Source organism: Hyla sarda, chromosome 2 (assembly GCF_029499605.1).
Source record: "Hyla sarda isolate aHylSar1 chromosome 2, aHylSar1.hap1, whole genome shotgun sequence".
Taxonomy (NCBI): Eukaryota; Metazoa; Chordata; class Amphibia; order Anura; family Hylidae; genus Hyla; species Hyla sarda.
In genome coordinates this window covers 111,094,123-111,102,329 of record NC_079190.1, presented here as the reverse complement: position 1 = coordinate 111,102,329, position 8,207 = coordinate 111,094,123, and positions in this window count along the sequence as shown.

The following is an 8,207-nucleotide window of genomic DNA, read 5'->3' as shown; positions in this document are numbered from 1 at the left end:
TGTCGCTTGGTGTGCCGGCAATATAGGTGTGGCTTGCTGTGGGTGTGGCTTCTCACGGTGGGGGTTTTTTTCTTCAGAATTTTCCCTTATATATTGTTCTCGCTGTAAGGACCTTTCAGTGAGGACAACTATTTTAACTCAGACCTGTATAATACAGACCACTGAATCAGTCCCCATCATAATACAGACCCCAGAATCAGACTCCACCATAATACAGACCCCAGAATCAGATCCCAGTCGTGTTGTGCAACAATATTCAGTCATGGTTATCATTATGGTTATCAATATACAGTCATGTTAGCACCCCTGAAATTTTTCGAGAAAAGGAAGTATTTCTCACAGAAAAGGAATGCAGTAACACATATTTTGCTATACACATGTTTATTCTCTTTGTGTGTATTGGAACTAAACCAAAAAATGGAGGAAAAAAAAAGCAAATTGAACATAATGTCACACCAAACTCCAAAAATGGGCTGGACAAAATTATTGCCACTCTTCAAAATTGTAGAAAAATAAGATTGTTTCAAGCATGTGATGCTCCTCTAAACTCCCCTGGGGCAGGTAATAGGTGTGGGCAATATAAAAAACACTCCTGAAAGCAGATAAAAAGGAGAGAAGTTCACTTAGTCTTTGCATTGTTTGTCTGTGTGTGCCACACTTAGCATGGACAACAGAAAGAGGAGAAGAGAACTGTCTGAGGACTTAAGAACCAAAATTGTGGAAACATATAAACAATCTCAAGGTTATAAGTCCATCTCCAGAGATCTAGATTTGCCTTTGTCCACAGTGTGCAACATTATCAAGAAGTTTGCAACCCATGGCACTGTAGCTTATCTCCCTGGGTGTGGACGGAAGAGAAAAATTGATGAAAGGTGTCAATGCAGGATAGTCCGGATGGTGGATAAGCAGCCCCAAACAAGTTCCAAGGATATTCAAGCTGTCCTGCAGGCTCAGGGAGCATCAGTGTCAGCGCAAACTATCTGTTGACATTTAAATGGAATGACATGAAACGCTATGGCAGGAGACCCAGGAGGACCCCATCGCTGACACAGAGACATAAAACAAGACTACATTTTGCCAAAATGAACTTTAGTAAGCCAAAATCCTTCTGGGAAAATGTCTTGTGGACTTTTTGGTAAAGCACATCATTCTACTGTTTACCGAAAACAGAATGAGGCCTACAAAGAAAAGAACACAGTACCTACAGTGAAATATGGTGGAGGTTCAATGATGTTTTGAGGTTGTTTTGCTGCCTCTGGCACTGGGTGCCTTGAATGTGGTCGAACTTCAAGGCATCATGAAATCTGAGGATTACCAACAGATTTTGGGTCGCATTGTACAGCCCAGTGTCAGAAAGCTGGGTTTGCGTTCGAGATCTTGGGTCTTCCAGCAGGACAATGACCCTAAACATACATAAAAAAGCACGCAGAAATGGTTGGCAACAAAGCTCTGGAGAGTTCTGAAGTGGCCAGCAATGAGTCCAGATCTAAATCCCATTGAACACCTGTGGAGAGATCTTAAAATTGCGGTTGGGAAAAGGCGCCCTTCCAATAAGAGAGACCGGGAGCAGTTTGCAAAGGAAGAATGGTCCAACATTCCGACTGAGAGTTGTAAGAAACATATTGATGGTTATAGAAAGCGACTGATTTCAGTTATTTTTTCCAAAGGGTGTGCAACCAATTATTAAGTTAAGGGTGCCAATAATTTTGTCCAACCCGAATTTATTTGCAGCGTATCTATATTAAAAACAGCTATTTCTAACCTACAGAGAGCCTCAATAGGGGTGTAGAACACTTTGCCTTGCTGTAACACGCATAGGGTGTGTGCTGGGTTAGTGAAATAATACTGTTATTCAGTATGACATGCAGATTAGAGGCATCGCTATTAGAATTACTGTCACAGAGCGGCACAATGACAGAGCCTGGAGCTGGCATCAGTATGAGGAGACCATATAGTGGATGAATGACACAGCATGGAGGTGGCGGCAGCATGAGGAGACCATATAGTGCCTGAATGATACAGCATGGAGGCGGCGGCAGCAAGAGCAGACCATATTGTGGCTGAATGACACAGTCTGGAGTTGGCGGCAGCATGAAGAAACCATATAGTGGCTGAATGACACAGCCTGGAGTTGGCGGCAGCATTGCGAGACCATATAGTGGTTGAATGACACAGCCTGGAGTTGATTGCAGCATGAGGAGACCATATAGTGGCTGAATGACAGCCTGGAGGAGGCAGAAGCATGAGGATACCATATAGTTGCAGAATGAGACAGCCTGGAACTGGCATCAGAATGAGAACATATGGTGGCAGTATGTACAGCCTGGAGGTGGCATCAGCAGCATCAGGAGTCCTGAAAGTGACCTGGTGACACCAGTACTCGGTGACGAAGGTGGGTGAAAAAAGGAGAACTTGGCATCAGATCTGTGGCATCAAGTAAGTAATGAGAATATGCATTACGTAAAACTTAACTTTTAATAATATTCTTAGGATAAAATATATGTACCCAAATTTTTTTTTTTTTTAAATCAAACAAAAGGAAAGGTGTGCAAAAAAACATCATGTGCCACCTATACCACCAAGTATTGATGTGATGCAAAGACCACTAAAAGGTGGAAGGGAACAACGTATGGTTCATTGTAACCGATGGGGGTAAAAACTTCCCCTGTAAGGCCCTACTCTCTCATTATCCCACACAGGAACATCCCCCTTTTCCCACCTGCAAACACTGGCATTTCCCAGGGTTTTTAGGTGGAAATAGGGAGAGGTTCCTGTGTGGTGCCACCCTTTTTAACCCCTTAAAGGAGTTCTCCAACTGGAATCTTTTATCCCCCGCTGTGCCCTGGCTGTAAAACTATACATAATAAACTTTCACTTACCTGCCTCCTCCATTGTTCCGATATCGGCGCCCGTGCTCCGGTCCCTGTCAGCTTCCTCTTCCTGCGGGTCGGTGACTTCACTCTGCGCTCAGCCTATCAGCGGCCGCAACGGGACATTGCTTCGGCAGCTGATAGGCGGAGCGCAGAGTGAAGTCACCGACCCGCAGGAGGGATCGTAGGCAGGTAAGTGAAAGTTTATTATGTATAGTTTTACAGCGGGGGTTAAAAGTTTTAGCTTAGAGAACTCCTTTAAGGACCCAGCCAATTTTCACTGTAGGACCTGGCCATTTTTTGCACATTTGGCCAATGTCACTTTCAACATTAATAACTCTGGGATGCTTTTACCTTTCATTCTGATTCCGAGAATATTTTTTAGTGACATATTCTACTTTTTGTTAGTGGTAAAATTTTGTCGATACTTGGAACATTTCTTGGTGAAAAATTCCAAAATTTTATGAAAAAAAAGAAAATTTAGCATTTTTTAAAAAACTTTGAAGCTCTCTGCTTATAAGGAAAATGAATATTCCAAACAAATGATATATTGATTCACATATACGATATGTCTTCTTTATGTTTCCATCATAAAGTTGACATATTTTTACTTTTGGAAGACATCAGAGGGTTTAAGTATAACAGCAATTTTCTAATTTTTCACAAAATTTTCAAAATCGAAATTTTTCAGGGACCAGTTCTGTTTTGAAGTGGATTTGAAGGGCCTTCTTATTAGCAATACCCCATAAATGACCCCATTATAAAAACTGCACCCCTCAAAGCATTCAAAATGACATTCAAAAGGTTTATTAAATCTTTAGGTGTTTCACAGTAATAGCAGCAAATTGAAGAAGAAAATTCTAAATCTTCATTTTTTACACTGGCATGTTCTTGTAGACCCAGTTATTGAATTTTTACAGGGGATAAAAGGAGAGAAATCTTCCTAAAATGTGTAACCCAATTTCTCTCGAGTAAGAAAATACCTCATATGTGTATGTCAAGTGTTCGGCGGGCGCAGTAGAGGGCTCAGAAGGGAAGGAGCGACAGTGGGATTTTGGAGAGTGAGTTTTTTAAAAATGGTTTTTGGGGGGAATACTATGGTGCCGGAATACTATTTTGGAAACTACAACCCTTAAGGCACATAACAAGGGGCCCAGTGAGCCTTAACACTCCACAGGTGTTTGACGACTTTTCGTTAAAGTTGGATGTGTAAATTATTATTTTTTTCACTAATGCTAGTTTTCCCTCAAATTTAAATTTTTAAAAGGGATAATAGGACAAAATGCCCCCCAAAATGTGTAACCCCATCTCTTCTGAGTATAGAAATACCCCATGTTAGGACTTAAAATGCTTTGCGGGCGAACTACAATGCTCAAAAGAGAAGGAGTCACATTTGGCTTTTGAAAAGCAAATTTTGCTGAAATGGTTTTTGGGGGGCAAGTCCCATTTAGGAAGCCACTATGGTGCCAGGACAGCAAAAAAAAACCACATGGCATACTATTTTGGAAACTACACCCCTCAAGGCACGTAACAAGGGGTCCAGTGAGCCTTAACACCCCACAGGTGTTTGACGACTTTTCGTTAAAGTTGGACGTGTAAATTATTTTTTTTTTCACTAAAATGCTAGTTTTCCCTCAAATTTTTATTTTTTACACGGGATAATAGGACAAAATGCCCCCCAAAATTTGTAACCCCATCTCTTTTGAGTATGGAAATTCCCCATGTGTGGACATCAAGTGCTCTGCTAGTGTACTACAATGCTTAGAAGAGAAGGAGCGCCATTGAGCTTTTGGGAAAAAATTTTTTTGGAATGGAAGTCAGGGGCCATGTGCGTTTACAAAGTCCCCCGTGCTGCCAGAACAGTGGACCCCCCACATATGACCCTATTTTGGAAACTACACCCCTCACAGAATTTAATAAGGGGTGCAGTGAGTATTTACACCCCACTGGCGTTTGACAGATCTTTGGAACAGTGGGCTGTACAATTGAAAAAATAAATTTTTCATTTTCACGGACCACTGTTCCAAAAATCTGTCAGACACCTGTGGGACATAAATGCTCACTGTACCCCTTATTACATTACGTGAGGGGTGTAGTTTCCAAAATTGGGTCACATGTGGGGGGGGGGGGGTCCATTGTTCTGGCACTATGGGGGCTTTGTAAACACACGTGGCCTTCAATTCCCGACAAATTTTCTCTTCAAAAGCCCAATGGCGCTCCTTCTCTTCTGAGCATTGTAGTTCGCTTGCAGAGCACTTTACATCCACACATGGGGTATGTTCTTACTCACAAGAAATGGGCTTACCAATTTTGGGGGGCTTTTTTTCCTATTTTCCCTTGTGAAAATGAAAAATTTAGGGTAACACCAGGATTTTAGTGAAAAAATTTTTTTTTTTCATTTTTCCATCCAACTTTGAAGAATTTTCATTAAACAACTGTGGGGTGTTAAGGGTCACTATACCCCTTGTTACGTTCCGTGAGGTGTGTAGTTTCCAAAATGGGGTCACATGTGGTTATTTCTTTTTTTGTGTTTACGTCAGAACTGCTGTAAAATCAGCCACCCCTGTGCAAATCACCAATTTAGGCGTCAAATGTACATAGTGCACTCTCATTTCTGAGCCTTGTTGTGCACCCGCAGAGCATTTTTTGCCCACATATGGGGTATTTCCGTACTCAGGAGAAATTGCGTTACAAATTTTGGGGGTCTTTTTTTTTCCTTTTTAACGCTTGTGAAAATAAAAAGTATAGGGCAACACCAGCATGTTAGTTTAAAAACTTTTCCTTTTCATAAGGGATAAAAGGAGAAAAAGCCCCCCAAAATGTATAGTGTAATTTCTCCCGAGTACCCTTGAAATACGACAGGGCTCCGAAGTGAGAGAGCTCCATGCGCATTTGAGGATTAAATTAGGGATTGCATATGGATGGACATAGGGGTATTCTACGCCAGTGATTCCCAAACAGGGTGCCTCCAGCTGTTGCAAAATTCCCAGCATGCCTGGACAGTCAGTGGCTGTCCGTAAATGCTGGGAGTTGTTGTTTTGCAACAACTGGAGGCTCCGTTTTGGAAACACTGCCATTCAATAAGTTTTTCATTTTTATTGGGGGGGGGGGGGGCAGTGTAAGGGGGTGTATATGTAGTGTTTTACCCTTTATTATGTGTTAGTGTAGTGTATTGTTTTTAGGGTACATTCGCACTGGCGTGTTACGGTGAGTTTCCCGCTAGGAGTTTGGGCTGCGGCGAAAAATTTGCCGCAGCCCAAACTTGAAGCAGGAAACTTAATGTAAACCTGCCTGTGTGAATGTACCCTGTATGTTCACATGGGGGGCAAACCTCCAGCTGTTTCAAAACTACAACTCCCAGCATGTACTGACAGACCGTGTATGCTGGGATTTGTACTTTTGCAACAGCTGGAGGCACACTGGTTGGAAAACCTTCAGTTAGGTTCTGTTACCTTACTCAGTATTTTCCAACCAGTGTGCCTCCAGCTGTTGCAAAACTACAACTCCCAGCATGTACTGATCACCAAAGGGCATGCTGGGAGATGCAGTTATGCAACAGCTGGAGGTACGCAACTACAACGCCCACCGAGACAGCTGTTTACTGCAAAGTGATCTCTAAACTGTGGCCCTCCAGATGTTGCAAAACTACAAAATACCAACATGCCCAGACAGCAAACAGCTGTTTGGGCATTCTAGGAGTTGTAGTTTTGCAAGATCTGGAAGGATACATTTTAGAGACCACTGTATAGTGGTCTCAAACTGTAGCCCTCCAGCTGTTGCAAAACTACATATTCCAGCATGCCCAAACAGCTGTCTGGGCATGCTTGGAGTTGTAGTTTTGCAAGATCTGGAGGGCTAAAGTTAGAGACCACTGTATAGTGGTTTCAAACTGTACCCTCCAGATGTTGCTAGGCAACTCACCGACTTCCGTAGGATCCAGCCGCACGACATTGTCGTCCGCCGATCTACGTCGCCCGCTGCTTCCGGATGGGTAAGTGGATCTTCGGTGCCGGTCCCTGTCGTTTTCCCCGTCCTGCCCGCCTATTGTGGGTGGGCAGGAAGGGGAAAATGAAAGTAAACCCCCCCCACCCCCCATCTGCTATTGGTCGTCGCTTCTGGCGACCAATAGCAGGGATAGGAGGGGTGTCACCTCTGCCACCTCACTCCTATCCCTGCAGGGGGATCGTAGGTGTCTTAGACAACCGTCATCCCCCTTATATTCCGGGTCACCATATAGACCCGTAATGACCCGGAATCGCGCAAATCGCAAGTGTGAATTCACTTGCGAATTGCCGTGATCGCCGACATGGGGGTGTCTGATGACCCCCCTGGGCATTTGCACGGGATGCCTGCCACGGGGGGCCGGAATTCTCCATGACGTATCCGTACGTCATGGGTCCTTAAGTACCAGGGTGTCATGACGTACGTGTACGTCAAGGGTCCTTAAGGGGTTAAGACGAGTAACACTTTCCTGGAAAAGGTGGAAGGGAACAACGTTTTGTCCATTGTAGCAGGTGGGGGTAAAAAATTCCCCTGTAAGGCCTTACTCTCGCCCTATTAATTGCCTTCTCTGTAAGTGTTACTCGCTTTAACCCTTTAAGGACCAAGGACATACAGGTACGTCCTTGGTCCTGCTCCCGTGATATAACGCGGGGTTACACGGTAACCCCGCATCATATCACAGCGGGCCCGGCGTCATAGTGAAGCTGGGACCCGCCGCTAATAGCGGCGCTGCACGCTATTAACCCTTTAGCCGCGCGCTCAGAGCTGAGCCGCCAACGAAAAGTGAAAGTAAAAGCTGCCGGTTAACTCAGTGGGCTGTTCGGGATAGCCGCGGCGAAATCGTGGCATCCCCAACAGCTTACAGGACAGCGGGAATGCCCCTACCTGCCTCCTCGCTGTCCGATCGCCGAATGACTGCTCAGTGCCTGAGATCCAGGCATGAGCAGTCAAGCGGTAGAATCTGAGAAACCAGTGATCAATGATAAAGATCAGTGTGTGCAGTGTTATAGGTCCCTATGGGAGCTATAACACTGCAAAAAAAAAAGTGAAAAAAAAGTGAATAAAGATCATTTAACCCCTCCCCTATTAAAAGTTTGAATCACCCCCCTTTTCCCATAAAAAAAAAAAAAACACAGTGTAAATAAAAATAAACATATATGGTATCACCGCGTGCGGAAATGTCCGAATTATAAAAATATATCGTTAATTAAACCGCTCGGTCAATGGCGTACGCGCCAAAAAATTCCAAAGTCCAAAATAGTGCATTTTTGGTCATTTTTTATATAATTTAAAAATGAATAAAAAGCAATCAATAAGTCCTATCAATGCAAAAAT